At 34.2% G+C, this 15,997-nt stretch overlaps 1 protein-coding gene across 1 annotated transcript in view; it reads right to left on the reverse strand.

The window, feature by feature from the left end:
* The window catches only part of STAC (SH3 and cysteine rich domain), a 195,318-nt gene that overhangs the window by 152,003 nt on the left and 27,318 nt on the right, over positions 1–15,997 (reverse strand). The gene's annotated exons all lie outside the window — the stretch shown is intronic.

The following is a 15,997-nucleotide window of genomic DNA, read 5'->3' on the forward strand; positions in this document are numbered from 1 at the left end:
CAGATCAGTACTCTCCAGATCAAAGTCACCCTACATTGCTTATCAGGGGCAAAATGGTTTAGTGTGCTGAATCTGAGAAATTGCTCCCATCAACAGATGATAGAGAGAAAATTGTTTTCGTTTGTCCTTTGGGGTTCTATGAATTCAATCAGATGCCTCAAGCATTGTCAGGTATCCCAGTGACCTTTCAGCAACTTATGGAGTGGATGGTGGGAAACATGAATTTTAAAAATATTTATTTTTTATTTATATATAAATATTTTGAAATATTTTGAAAACAGTGTATTTTCTAGGTATTTCCTTTTAGCAAAATAACAATAAATATGCTAACAGTTATAAAAATAATATATGTAGTAATTATAACAATTATAATTGCATTATTTGTGCTTCTATTAATTATACTGACCTATACTTATAGTCATACATAATGTTAATCTTTTACATACACATAATAGTCTTTCTTCTTCTAAATTCTACCTCTTGTATCTAGCCACTGGTAGAACCTATTCCATGTTGAATAATACACTGTATCTCCTTTATCTTTTATTTTTATTGTCAGTCTGTCCATTTTTGCACAATCCAATATTTTCCAAATTATGTTCTCACATAATTTTATTTCAAATGTTTTTCCAATACTGTGCAAATACTGTCAATACATGAAGTATTAAGTATATAGTCCTTTCGTCATAACTTTCTGGTATTATACCTAACAAAAATATTTCTGGCTTTAAATCTATATGCTGCTTAATTATTTTTTCCAACCACATATGTATTTTAGTCTAATATTTTCTTGCTATCACATGCGTCCATCACATATGATAATAAGTACCTGGTATCTGATTGCATTTCCAACATTTGACGGACATACTTCTAGAGATCTTTGCTAATCTTGATGGTGGCAGAAGCCACCTATAGAAAATTTTGTATAAATTTTAATTATATGCAGTGGCCATTGTCTGCTTATAATTTCTATCCCATTTGCCATTTATCTAATTCTATAGTGTATCCAATTTTTTTGCCCATACTATCATTGTTTCTTTAACTTATTCATCTTCCATTTTAAAGCTTAGTAGGTAATTATATAGTTTCCTTATCAATTTTTCATCTGTCCCTAATAGTATTTGATCAAGTATTGTTGGTTCTTTATAAAACCCCATATTTCCACATCTCTCTCATATCTTGATTGTATTTGCAAGTGCAGTCACCATGCTAGGACTATCCCTTGGTTCTGAAATTCCTGTCTAATTTTTTCTTCCTTGTTTAAAATGTCTTTGTAGGATACAATTTTTTTTGCCAAATTGACAATATTTTGATTTATTAATGCTCCATTGTAGAAAGCCAAATTGATATTTTCCTATAGTTTTTTTTATTTAACTTTTTCCTATACTAAAAATAAAGCATTCCTCACATTGTGCCTTTTAAAGTATCTATGTGCTGTATTCCTTCCATACCACAGAAAAGTATGCCACCGTAATTGAAGATCATGGCCCCCCAGTAACAACAATCTTCTATGTCTCAAGTTTATCCAATCTTTCACCCATGTAATCACAGATGCCTCATAATACAACTCCCAGTCTGGTAGCCCAAAACTCCCATTGCATTTAGACTCCTGTAGCATTTTCAATCTTATTCTTGCTTTTTTCCCTTGCCAGATGTATTTCAAAATTATTTTATTTACTTCCTCAAAATATTTTTTCTCTAGTTTTACTAGCATTGTTTGGAATAAGAAAAGTAGTTTCGGCAATATATTCATTTTTATAATAGTTATTCTTCCTATCATTGAAAATTGTAGATTCTTCATTTTCTCCAAGTCCAGCTTAATTTTCTGCATTAACTTTGTATAATTATCATCCTTAATTGTTGCACATCTTGCTGTTAAATGAATTCCTAAATATTTCACTTTCAGTACTATCTGAAGATCTATCTTCTTTGTCAATTCATTTTTCTGCTTAATAGTTCCTGACTAATATTTTTTATTTGTTTTCAGTCCTGCAACTTCTCCATACTCCTCTATTTTACCTATTAGTTTGGGGTTGGTTTCTAATGGTTTTTCAAATATAAAAACCAGGTCATCTGTAAACGCTTGTAATTTATACTTTTCTTTTTTATTTCCATTTCTTTTATTTCTGTATCCTGCCTAATATTTCTAATTAACATTTCCAATGTTAGTATAAATAGCAGTGGAGGCAATAGGCATTCTTGTCTTGCCCCTTTTTAATATAAACATTGTCTGTTACGTCCCCATTCACAATAACCTTTGATCTCTGTGTTGTCTAAATTGCCTTGATCATATTTATATTTTTTTTTGCCAAAGTCCATACACTTTAATTATTGCATCATAAATTGCCACGTTACATTATCAAAGGCTTTCTGGGCATCTAGAAAAATCAATGCCAATTGCTTTTCACAGTGTACTTCATAATACTCCACGGTATCTAAGATGATTCTCATATTATTTTTAATTTGCCTTTTAGGTAAAAACCCATTTTGATCAGGGTGTATGAACTCATTTTAAAAAAATCTCTTAAGTCTTTCAACTATTATTGAAGCAAATATTTTGCAATCTGCATTTAAAACTGACTATAGTTCTTTATTTGTGTTAAATCTGAATCTTAGCTTCTAACAAAGCTTCATTATACACCCCTAACTTTGACAAGCTTAATGTATCTTGTAGGTTTTTGTAGATTTCTTTCCCCCCAATATATTATTATTGTTTTATATTATAAAATCCATTTCTATAGTGAACAGTGAGTTTTCTAGGTGTCCATTGTGTTACAATAAAAACATCATCATAATCATTATAATCATGTACATATAGACATATATGTGATATCAATCATTGAAAAAAACACTATCTTCCATTATAATATGACCATCAAAATATTTACTAATCAGTTTTTCTTTCTTACGTAATCCATATCTCACACAAATCCACTCATCTAACCTCTGTATCTGTCAGCTAACCCTTTGCAGAAAAGTTTCCATGTCACAAAATATTCTGAACCTTCTTTTTCTTTGACTTTTAAGGCAAATCTATCTATTTCTGCACATTCCAGAATTTTTTTTATTATATAATCATCTGTAGGGGGTTGTACATTTTTCCAGGATTGTGCATATATAATCCTGGCTGCTGTTAGAATATGTAAAATTAAATATGTCTTACCTTTATTATAATTTCCTGTAAGTATGCCCAACAGGAATGTCTCAGGTTTCAAGTCTATGCATTGTTTTGTCATAGTTTCCAGTCATATGTCTATTTTTTCCAGTATTTTTTTTGCTTTGGGACACATCCACCACAAATGATAATATAAACCCGGTATTTGGTTGCATTTCCAACATTTAACAGATTTATCTTTATACATATTCACTAATCTTACAGGTGAATAGTGCATCTATAAAACATTTTATACAGATTTTCTTTATACACTGTTGACATTGTGAGTTTATAATTTCTATTCCATAATTTCTGCTACCTGTCCAAATCTATTATATAGTTAAAATTCTTAGCCAAATTATCATAAATTCTTTTACTTGTTCTTCCACCAATTTGACAGTTAATAAATAATTGTATATCCTCTTGATTAATTTTTAATCTGTTCCCACTAGAATCTGATCTACTAGTTCATTTGGTTCATTATAAAACCCATACTCCTTTCTATTGTTTTCATATCTGGATTGTATCTGTAATTGTGGCCACCATGATAGATCAATCCCTAATCTTTTTAGTTCTTCTTTGGTTTTTAGTTCTCCCCTTTTGTTTAGTATGTCTTATTGTATCTTATACTTTTATCCATATTTATGACATTTAATTATCCACCCCTCCATTATAGATAACCATACTGGCACTTTCATGTACTGTTGCTCTTTGATTTTGGTCCATACTAGCAGTAATGAATTTTTAATATAATGCCTCTGGAAGTAGCCTTATCATACTATAAGAAGGCATGCCATCCCAATTGCAGATCATGACCTTTCAGTGTTAATAGCTGTATATTCCTCAAATTAACCAATCTTTCATCCAGGTCAGTGCCAATGCTTGGTAGTATAGCTCCCAATTTGGAAGACCAAAACTTCCTCTAGTTTTAACATCTTGTAACATTATTAATTTTATTCTCACTTTTTTCCATGCCATACAAATTTTAATATCATCTTATTTAGTTCTTCAAAATATTTCCCTCCAGTTTTATTGGTATCATCTCAAACAGGTTCAATCATCTCAACAGAATATTCATCTTAATTGTAGCTATTCTACCCAGTAAAAGCAATTACAGATTTTTCCAATTTTCCAGATCTGCTTTAATTTGGGCTTTCAGTTTGTCATAATTATCTTCTTTGAGAGAAACATCTTGCTGTTAATTGAAACCCCATATATTTGACTTTCTTTACAATTTGCATGTTAATCATTCTTGTAAATTTCCTCTTTTGTTTCTGTAAAGTTTTTAACCAATATTTTCATTTTCTCTTTATTTATTTTTAAACCTGCAATTGCCCCATATTCTTCTATCTTTGTAATTAATTCAGGTCCTGTTTCCTGTGGCTCTTCTAAAATAAAAACCAAGTCATCAGCAAAGGCCTGTAATTTATATTCCTCCTTCTTAATTCTCATACCTTTTATTTCACTATCTTGTCTAACATTCCTGGCTAATACCTCTAATGTTAATATAAATAACAGAGGGGATAAGGGACAACCTTGCCTTTCATGTTAATAAATTTCTCTCCGAAGTCTATATATTTTAATTGTAAAAACAAACTACCAGCTCAGATTATCAAAAGCTTTCTGTGCGTCAAGAAAAATCATTGCTATCTGTTTTCCTGGATGTGTCTCATAATATTCCAGTGTGTTCAGAATCATCTGCATATTATTTTTGATTTGCCTCTTAGGTAGAAAGCCATTCTGGTCTGTGTGTATGAAGTCATTCAGGAAACTTTTCAATCTTTCTGCAATTATTGAGGCATAGAATTTGTAATCTACATTTTACAATGATACCAGTCTATAGTTTTTTATTTGTAATAAGTCAGAATCTTCTTTAGGTATCAATGTTATAATTGCCTCCATCCATGTGGAATCTTTGCTTCAAACAATACTTTGTTTTAGACTTCTGGCATAGATCTCTTGTAGATGTTTATAAAATTCTGCCAGTAGGCCAGTAGGCCATCCGGTCCTGGTGTCTTGTTGGGGTTTTTTTTGCCTCTTAATTGCTTTCATTAACTTCATTATTGTTATTCTTCCATTCAACATTGTTTTTACTTCATCCAGCACTTTGGGTAGGTTGACTTCTTCCATATATTGTTTAATTTTATATTTTAGTATGTTTTCTTTTCTATATAGTTTTTCATAAAATTATTTCCTTATTTTCTTATCTTCATTTTTGTGTCAGATTGTACCCATCTTGTTTCTTCCTCTTTTTCGAGTCTGAATGCCAACCATTTACCTGCCTTATTTGTGTTTTCAAAGACGTTTTGTTTGGCTGCTTTGATTTTTTGTGCTAGTTCCTCCTTCTCTAAAATATGTAATTCATGTTTTACTAGTTCCATTCCATTAGTTCCAAGAGAGGACACTCTGCAAACCACAGAGAGTCCAAAGTTAAAAAAAGAAGACCATCAAGCGATGTTTTTGTTCTAGATGAGATTTTTCTGACCTCTCCTTCAAATGAAAAGTCTTGACTCTCCCTCAAAATTGGATTTAATTGAGAGTGAGACTAAAGAATAGGATTTTAAACTTTCCACCTTTGGATTTCATGACAAAGAGGCTTTTAGTCATTAATAAAGAAACAGAAAAGCGTACTATTTTACTACAAGAAAATGTGAAAGAGATGGAAATTTTTTTGGGGGTGAAGCTCTGTACTCCCCTTTTTATTAAAATTTGGAAACTTTTGATTGTAAAAAGGAAAAACTTTAAGCTTTAAATTTAAGGAGTGATGGGAGTGATGGGACTAAAATAGAAAATAAAAGAAACAGAACAAGTGCACCAGCTAGCAGAGAAACTGTTTAAGGAAAAAACTTCTGAATAGGGAGAAAATGTTTTCTAGCAGATGCACTATCCAGAAAACAGCAATACAATAGTATGAAGCCAGACGTAATCAAACCCATGATACAAAACAATAAACTAGCCGCTAAAGTAACCACCAGATCCCAGGCGAAACAAGAAACTTTGATGGACAATGACATCACCCAAACTTTTAAACAAGCTTTAGCCACTGATGAATGGTTTTTGAGCCACAAATCCAACTGCCTGATGAAAAATAGCTTGGGTGGGAGGGAAGTTGTATGTTCCAGCTAGCCAAAGACTGCGCTTAATGGCAAGGTGCCACAACTCCAAATTAGCTGGACACTTTGGTTTTGTGAAAACTTTACACCTAATTAAAAGGCAATTTTGGTGGCCATCACTAAAAACGGACATAGAGAGCTATGTAGTTAGCTGTCCTATTTGTGCAGCAGCTAAAAGACACCAAGGGGAAATCCCAGGACTATTATAGAAGGTAGCTGAACCTTCAGTACCCTGGAAAGAGATTGCTATGGACTTTTTTAAAAAACAATTTTAAAACAAACATAAAAATAAAAATAAAAAACCATCTTCCATTACAAATTGTAGAAAGTGTGTCAGTTGCTTACAGTATTTCCATGCATCTCTTCCATAGTCACCACCTGCTTTTCATATCAAATCGCCTATTTTAAATTCACCCATATTCATGTATATCACAATTATTATATCTCAACCTTAATTTGACTATAATTGTTTTTACATCCTGTTATATTTAATATTCAAAATCTAGAATAGGATTATATGATAACATCCCTTTAAATTATCCTAATCATCCAGTCACAATACATCTTTATAACATATTCTAGATAAAACTTTTAAACCTCCTCTTATAATCTCCATGTGTTGTTTAAATAAAATTTCATATTATCAAACTAATATATCTATATATATTGTTATAATTATTAATCATTATTTAACTATAGCTATTGTCGCTTCATTTTATACATACTACTAGTAAATTAAATTTAGCATAATTTTTTATTATATATTTTCATTGCATCAACCTGTATCTTTCCAGTAATAGTACAGTCTTATATCTTTTGCCATTTGTAGCATTAATGTTCTAGTTACTTTCTTAATAAATCTTGTATAAACTTCTCTTGGCAACATGTTATTCCTTTTGTATCTCATAAAAGCTTGAAATCCAACATATGTTCTTTCCATCAGCTTATCTTTGGTTATCACTAGTGCTTCTGTCAAGATTTCTCTCCTGATCTCCGTCAATTTTTCTCTCTTTTCTTCTTCTGTGCTTTGAAGTCTGGGGTAGAGTTCCAATCCATCTATCGCCCCTTTCCATATTCCGCTCTTGCCATTACCAACCATGCTCACTTTGTTGTCAGTATCCACAGTTTTCTTATCTCTTTGCTCATTTTTTTCTTCCATCTTTTGAACTCTGTCCTCCACTTTCTTCATCTGGTAAACATCCTCAGTTTCTCCATCAGATTTTTATGTTTTGTATTCCATATTCTCCAATCTCTTTTCAATTATCTCTGCCACAACTAATAGATTTTGAATTTCAAACATAATCATTTGCAATGTTACAGTTTCTTTTTCCTGCTGGGCCATTCTTTCAATTTTGCAGATACTGCCACTATAGGGTTCAAAACTATTTTAATAAACTTCAAACAGGTTCATTTATTATCTTTGAAGTCAAAATGTTGTCTTCTCTCCAATAGCTAGTGATAGAACTTCCAAAAGGCACTTGTATAAACAACGTCCACTTCCTACTATCACTGTCAGTAAACAAGCTGAAAGAACCTTGAAACTCAAGTAATCAAAGAGAAAGAAGAAAAAACAGCCTCCAGCCTCTAAGTGGCAGTGTAACAGCTTTTCCTCCTGTTGTTACAACCCTCTTTAATCCTTCTTATTTTCTTCTTTATATTTCAAGCTTAAGAAAGGAAAAAAACCCTTAATTGGAGATCAAAACCAATCCAATCAATCAAATCAAGCATTATAAAAAAGGAGAATTTTAATCTATAGGTATAAGCAAAAGTGAAAAATGAAGAAGAAAGAATTAATCCATTCAGTTTAAAAAATAGGGAGCCTTTGCAAAGTTCCATCCGTAAAAAAAAAAGAAATTAGAAACTGGATAACACACTAAGTTCAGTGCAGATCAATCTCGCCGCCTACAGTCTTCTGTCTTCAATCTTAACTTAAATTAAAAAAAAATTCTTAGGTAGTCTCTTCCTCTAATAATAAAATTTCCTCACCAATTTGACACACTTTCTCTTTCTGCTTTCTTCCCATTCCAGAGCTGTCCCAAGTTCAGCAGCTTCATTAGCTGCATTTCTGTTGCCAGAAAAAATGGGCTATTCCTGGATCTTTCAGGGACTTTGCAATGTCCCTGAGGTCAGCAGGAGGTGCCCTTCTCAATCACCATCTCTACAGGATATTTAGGTCCAAATGGACCGTCCAGCGTCAGAAATGTGACTGCAATCTCAAAGCACCAAGATCGCACGTTGTGCTGTCGCAACGTCAGCTCTCCTATGGACTTTATTAACTACCAGAATGTGGAGGCAACGATCCCAACTGCCAAAAGTCTACCCAAGTTATTACTGACACATTTATCGCCTTCATGGAGAATCATCTCCAATTCACCTCAAAATTTTGGAGGGCTTTTTAAACTTTACTTGGCACCACCCAAGGATTGGGCTCATCACAACATGCCTAGACTAACGGTAAACTAAAAAATTGAACTCGGTCCTAGAACAATATCTAAGATGTTCCATTACTTTTCAACAGGATAACTGGACTGATCTTTTACCATTTGCAGAAGTGGCCTTCAATAACGCTGTGCAATCAAGGACTGATTTCACCCCATTTAGAGGAGCAACTGGTCAGGATTTCAGCCCCTTGCCTGAACTACCCACAGAAGAACCCACTATCCCCTCACTTAAGGAGTGGATGGACATGTTATGAAACACATGGCCAGTAGTTAGATTATTTTTAGAGGAAGCTAGAGCGGCTTTTAAAATTCAAGCTGACAAGAAAAGAGTGGAACCCAAACCTTTCCATGTTGGAGATAGGGTATACTTATCTACAAAATTCCTGAAGTCATTGCAGCCATCAAAGAAATTAGGGCCAAATTTCATTGGACTTTTCCCTATCACTAGAGTCATCAACCCAGTAACAGTAGAATTACTCCTTCCAAAGACACTCAGGCAAGTTCATCCAGTATTTCACATTAGTTTACTTAAACCCGAAGTAATCTCACCACTCAGACCACTTGCACCTACACCACTTGTTCCTATCATGATAGAAGATGAACAACACTTTGAAATTAAGGAAATCCTTGACTCTAGGACCCACAGGGGGAAAACTCAATACTTAGTTGCTTGGAAGCATTTATCTTCATCCCAAAATGAATGGGTAGGTAAACACCATGTTAGGGCCCTCACCTTATTGAAAAAATTTCACTCCCAATATCCTGACAAACCTTATTTAAAATACTATGATGGAATCTCTATCTTTTCACAGGTGGGTCTCTCCTTTTTCTAAAGAACGGTAGCATGTTAGATCCCTAAAAGTGATACTGCCATTCCATTGGGAGGAGGGGAGACTTGGAGTCAATTTACTAGCAGTGCCTGTGACAACTGATATTTTACAACTGGTTCCCTGGCTCCGAAAGGCCTGAGATCCTCTCACCTTTTGGGGAAACGTTTATGATGGCCATCTGGAATGTTGCACTTTACTGTGTAATGGAATGTATGTTTATTTGGCTCTCAGGGCAATTGATAAAGGAAACATCTTCACACTTGTGTATTGGCTAGAATCTGCATTCTAACAAATGGGAGAGGTCTCTACTTGCATTGCCTAAAGTTCCTTTTGAAATATTCCATTTCAAGAATCTTCACTTTCTTAAGTTAGGAGAGGATCCCTTACACTTATCCTGATGGGTTTCATCAACGTGCAGATCTGCCCATGACATGAGTGACTTTGAGCTGGCCTTGACCACCTTAGCCACCCTTCCCCCAGCCATGCCTCCCATCCCTTCAAGTCCAACACAACCCTGATGTCTCACTGCATTGCATTTCATATATCAGTTGCTTAGCTTTTGTCTGGGTGTTTTAACATTGGGCTTCTGCCTTAGTGTTCTTTGGTTTAAAGTGTACATCTATGTTGTGTTGGTTGAAAATTTTCCTCAGCTTTTCAGATATTCCTGCAACCAATGGAATGCTGGAACTTTTTTCTGGACCTTTTTCTGGGCCTTCATCAAATTCAGAAAAAAGATCCAGCAGGAGCTCCTCCATCGCAGACAAAGAAGAGAACAATAAACGTGACAACATTGTCATTCCATATGTTGCAGGAATATCTGAAAAGCTCAAAAGATTTTTCAATTTTAGGCTCACCTTTTTATTTATTCCAAAGACATAAATATCATATATCATATATTACCAAAAATAAAAGGTATTAAGTTTACCCACAATTACCCTACTGTTTCTTTTTGTTCTTCTGCAGAAGTATGTTGTTTTATTTACTGGATTTTTAGGCAGTAAAAAAACCACAATTGTGCCTTTTTAAATGGACAACCACTTGTTCAAATATTCACCTTCTTTTCTTTCATAGAACATTTTCCACTTTAAGCTTTTCAAAAGGTTTCAGAATAATCTGAATCCTGCACTACAAGACAAGAAGTCTTTTCCTTATCCCCTGCTCCCCCCACCATTTCTTAATGATATTTCTTACTTTATCAGATGGACAGTATCTTACAATGAAACAAAATGAAACAAACACATTTCCAATATGGAACTTATTACAGAGACATGCAGTCATCCATTAAAAGCCATGACACTATCACCCAACCATGAGAAAAGCACACAAATATTGTGAATTAAGTAATTTATGTCATTTTCATGATGACATCTGTCATAATATTACCTGCCCTTCCATACATGTTCATAATTACACAAAGAAAGAGAAACATAAGATCTGTGTCTCCTTTAAAGTGTTCAACAAAGCATATTTGGGGTTCTAAATTAATGGTTCTCAACTTTTTGTAACTTGTCCTACAAATGACCATCAAACAGCTTGGGACCCATTTTTTCCTGAAAAATATTTTTATATGTTCACAGGGATGCTATTATATAAACCATTTAAAGACTTAAAATTTTTAACAGCTACTTTTGTTCATGTTAGAATTGCATAATACTCATTTATGTATTTCCTTTCAAAATTCAATACATTCACCCATTTAGAAACAAGAATCTGCTTGTTTTTAGATGAACATTCATTCCAAATAACACTTGTTGACATATATTTTCTCCAAATCTTATAGTATATTAAGCTCCAAATCTTCAAGTGGTATATATTTTCTACACAATTTTACTAGAGAAGTATTTTGAGGCAGTCAGTAAATTCTATGAATGCTAGGCTGTAATAGATATTGTATTTTATGTATGCATAGACTTAGAATAACTTTGTTTATGTACACTTTAAATGTACACTAATAGACATATATTAAAATGAAAGTTCATTGTATACAACTCTCAAATGGTTATCACCTCCAATATATACTATATAAACATGACAAATAAATAAATAAATATCCACATATATTATTATATGACACAGAAAAGTAGCACAGTCTAGTCAGATGTATACATGTACATGGTGAGAAAAACAAACTGAATTTACCAGACGGATGGCATAGGGAACAAAGCTGTTATAGAATCTGGTAGTCCTGCTAGAAATATTTTTGAAACTTCCTCCCTGAGGGGAGCAATAGAAACAGATAATAAAGTGGGTCTGTGGGGTCTCTAACAATGCAAACTCTAAGCATATAGCGCTTATAAGCACTGTTTTTTTTAAAAAACAAAATTTTATTAGTTTTAAAAAAATTATCAAGGAAAAGGGTAATGGGTAAAATTACAAATTTTGACAGTTACATTATGCAGGAAATGGCCCTCCCCCCCATTCTCATAACTTTCATTTATTAATACATTAGATTGTTGCTACTTAGTAGTATTTTGTCAGCATATACTTTTATCTTTAAACAATTTCAATCATTTTATATCAAACAGATTTTCTAGGTTTTTTTGTGATCTGAGTTTTCTCAATGTTGCCTCTTCTCCCCCCTCCAGCAGAGCTCCGGCACCTCCCGTGTCCTGTACGTCCCGTATAGTATCATCAGGTTTATCTAGGAGGACTTTATTTTTTTCCATGAAGGCCTCAGCCTCCATAGTTGTGTTGATTCTAACTCTCGTGTCATCCCAGAATATTAGCATACCTTCTGGCATAAGCCATCTAAACCACACCTCTTTCTGGTATAATTTCTTCGCTAAAAGCAAATAGTTTTTTCTTTTATCTCTAACTTTCTTTGGGATTTGTTTCAGAATGGCTATTTCTCTATCCTTGTATTTTAGTGCTTGCCCCCTTTGTGCACTCAGAATCTCATCTCTTGTGGTCTTTCTGAGAAATTTAATGTGTACCTCCCTTGGAACATTGTGTGTTCTGGCATATGCTGAGTTTACTCTATAGACCATGTCCATGTCCCACCCCATCTGTTGTCTGTCTTTTTTAATATATTCAGCCAATAAATTTGTCATAATATCCCTTAGATCTTCATCATCAGCCTCAATTACATTTTGAAATCTAAGAAAAAAAAGACATCCTTTCAAATTCCACTTTTATCTGGTGGTTCTCAAGTTCTTGGTTTCCTTTCTGCACCCCCTTCACCTCCATCCTCATCTCAGCCGTCCCCTCCTCCAAAAGTTCCAGTCTCCGTGAATTTTGGATCGCTCGGTCTTGGTTCTCTCTGAGCTGCTCATTCATTTCTTTCAATTGATTTTTTAAGTCCTCCTGCCCCTTTAAGAGTTGTTGAAACATCTGTTGAAAGTCCACCTCAGGGGGCTTAGGCTGGAACAAAGAAGTTAGTGTCTGTTGTCCGCTGGGGCTGGATGTTGAAGATGCTGGGGCGGAGCCAGCAAAACCCGGTTTCCCCGGTGGTGGTCTTTTAGGTGGCATTGTAGTAAGCAAAGCTCAGAGATGGCAATGTCAATACAGAGAGGAAACAATTGGGAAGGTGGATAGCCAAGAGAGATCGCGAGGCAGGAAGTCCAGACAGATAAGGACCTTTTCTCAATTCTAGTTCCAGGCAATAAAGCAATAAAATCCTTTGTTCCAAATCCAGGGTAATGTAACAAGAGATTTCTCTGAGTGTCACGGAGACAAAGACAAATGCCAGCAGTTTCTGTGGGTGGAGTCAAATTTCAAAGTACATGAAGACAACGGAAGTGACTTATAAGCACTGTCTTGAATAAAGGCAGCTTCCTATAATCTTCTCAGCTGTCCTTACCACTCTCTGTATGGACCTTCTGTCTGACACACTGCTATCACCAAACAAAATTGTGATGTAGTTTGTTAAAATGTTCTCAATTGTGCCTCTGTAAAAATGGATAGAACAGAAGGAGAAAAATGTGCTCTCCTCATCCAATGCAGGAAATACAGACACTGGTTTGCACACTTCACTAAGGATGATGTGTGGAGTGACCAATTCAGATGGTTAATTATCTGCACCCCCAAATACTTAATACTGCTGACTACCTCAACAGCTGCATTCTTGATACTGAGTGGCATATGACTATGCCATCTCTTTGTAAAATCTACAATGATCTCCTTTGTTTTATTAATTTTAGAACCAGGTTACTTTTATTGCACCAGTCCACCAGAGCCTTCACCTCTTCTCTATAAGCATCTTCATTATTGTCCCAGATAAGATCCACCACTGCTGTATCATCCACATACTTCATAACATGATTCATAGCAGATTTGGCACAGTAACCGTGGGTCATCACAGTGAACAGTAGCGGACTCAAGACACAGCCCTCTGGGAAATTTGTCTCAAAGAGATGGAGTTAGAAATGTTTATTCCAACTCGCACAAACTGGGGCCTATCAATAAGGAAATCAAGTATCCAGTTACATAAAGGAGTATTAAAGCCTAATAGCCCTAGTTTGTTTACCAAATGCTAAGGAATGATTGTGTTGAATGCCAAACTAAAATCAACAAATAGCATTTGCTATGAGTATTCTTCTCCTCCAGGTGCGGCAAGCATACAGGGAAGTGCATCATCTGTACAGTGATTCTTCTGATAGGCAAATGGTAATGATAGGTAATGAGTCAAATATAGGGGGAAGGCATGAAACCATATAGTCCTTTATACTTCATTATAATGGAAATGAGTGCAACTCGACAGTAATCATTAAGGCATGTGATTATAGATTTTTTGGGCACTGGTATAATGATTTCAGTCTTAAAACATGATGGAATCATGGCCTGATGCAACAAGAGGTTGAAAATGTCTGTGAGAACAGTGGCCAGCTGGTCAACACACTCCTTAAATACTCGCCCAGGAATATTATCATGACACACATTTTTTTGAGTATTGACTTTCTGCAGGACCTACCAAACAACAGTTGTATCAAATCTGAGCACCTATTCATTAGGAAGGGGAATAGCCTTCCTTGCTGGAATGTTGTTTGCAGCTTCAAACCATCCCAAAAACATATTTATCTTGTTTAGATGATTATTTCCAGAAGGTTACTGGAAATAATCATCTAAACAGCTAAATATATTACAATTTATAACTTTTTATAACTTTTATAACTTTTTAATAATACCTTCCTTCTTATTAATTATTATCTTTATATTATCTTCAACTGGTAACTCAAAACTTTTATATTTAATGAAAAAGTGAATGCGATAGGAAATAAATATTTTAGGTGTATCCAACAGTGGAATTTTCTTTACCAGAATAAAATTTGAATGTACTATTTTATTCAGAATAAAAATAAATGAGAGCAACTAGAGAATCTCGTTATCCCTTGTCTGAAGTTTAAGGTTTTCTTTCTATGTAACCTGAACAGTTAAGAAAATAGGGGTCTTAATATTCTGATTAGCTGAACTTTATGTCCATCCCAGAGAAATACGTTCTGATTTGAGTCAATTTATTCTAATGTATCCTAGAGTTAATCCTTGGTTGTTCATTCCACATTGCATCTACATGTAATCTATGTCTACATCTACGTCTACAGTACATCTATATTTCTATCCTTGCCTAAAGAAAGCTGATGACTTATTTTAATCGATTATATTAGTCATAATGTGTTTTTATTTATAAATATAAATTACTAATGTAAATTGTTCTCACAAGAATTCATCATAATTTCTTTTTTTGTTTTAATTATTTTAACCTGCTTCTCTGATGCCACTGGAAGTTACAGAAAAAAGAAGTATTTTAGCCCTTAGAGTGTTTTTGCTGGCAACTGGGATCTGCTTTACATCAAAGCAGAGTTGATCCATTGAATACAATACTGTCAACAACACCTAACCAAAGGTCCAGTCTAAATTTTTCTATCACTAATTGGAATTGATGGGAACTGAACTGTGAACTTTCAATATACAAATAATATACTCTTACAGAGCTTTACCTCCTCACATATCTGCAACTGTTTCACATCTTTGTTTCTCCTTTTCCTTTGCTTACTTTTATGTGTTGGGATTTCTATTATTTATATTTCAGAGGCTTAAAGAAGAAGATCATTGCTTTTATCTGTTAACAGTGCTGAAAGCTCTGAACATCTTCAGGTATAACTAGATATCCTTTAATAGTCCTGCCCTGCATCTTAGTGGTTTTCTCCAGCATCCTAACAATGACAGCTCCAGCTGATTGGATCCAGAAGCTACCATTTCAATTTCTCATCACATTTTGGAGTGAATGTTGTAAACATAAATGGTTGCTCCTGAATCCAGCCTGAGAAGGAAAGAACTTTAAAGTACATCTGCATCTAAAACAAAAGTAAAATATAAGTTTCTTTCAAGACATGAAGGTTGTTGACATACAACAGGACTGTAGGCATGGATGTCCATAGGAACATGAACGCAAGTGAAAATATGTACATCATGACATCATGGCATAAACAATACAATTTAAGCCCTTGTGTCAGATGACATGAT

This window comes from Natrix helvetica (assembly GCF_964273705.1).
Source record: "Natrix helvetica genome assembly, chromosome: Z".
NCBI classification, from domain to species: Eukaryota; Metazoa; Chordata; class Lepidosauria; order Squamata; family Natricidae; genus Natrix; species Natrix helvetica.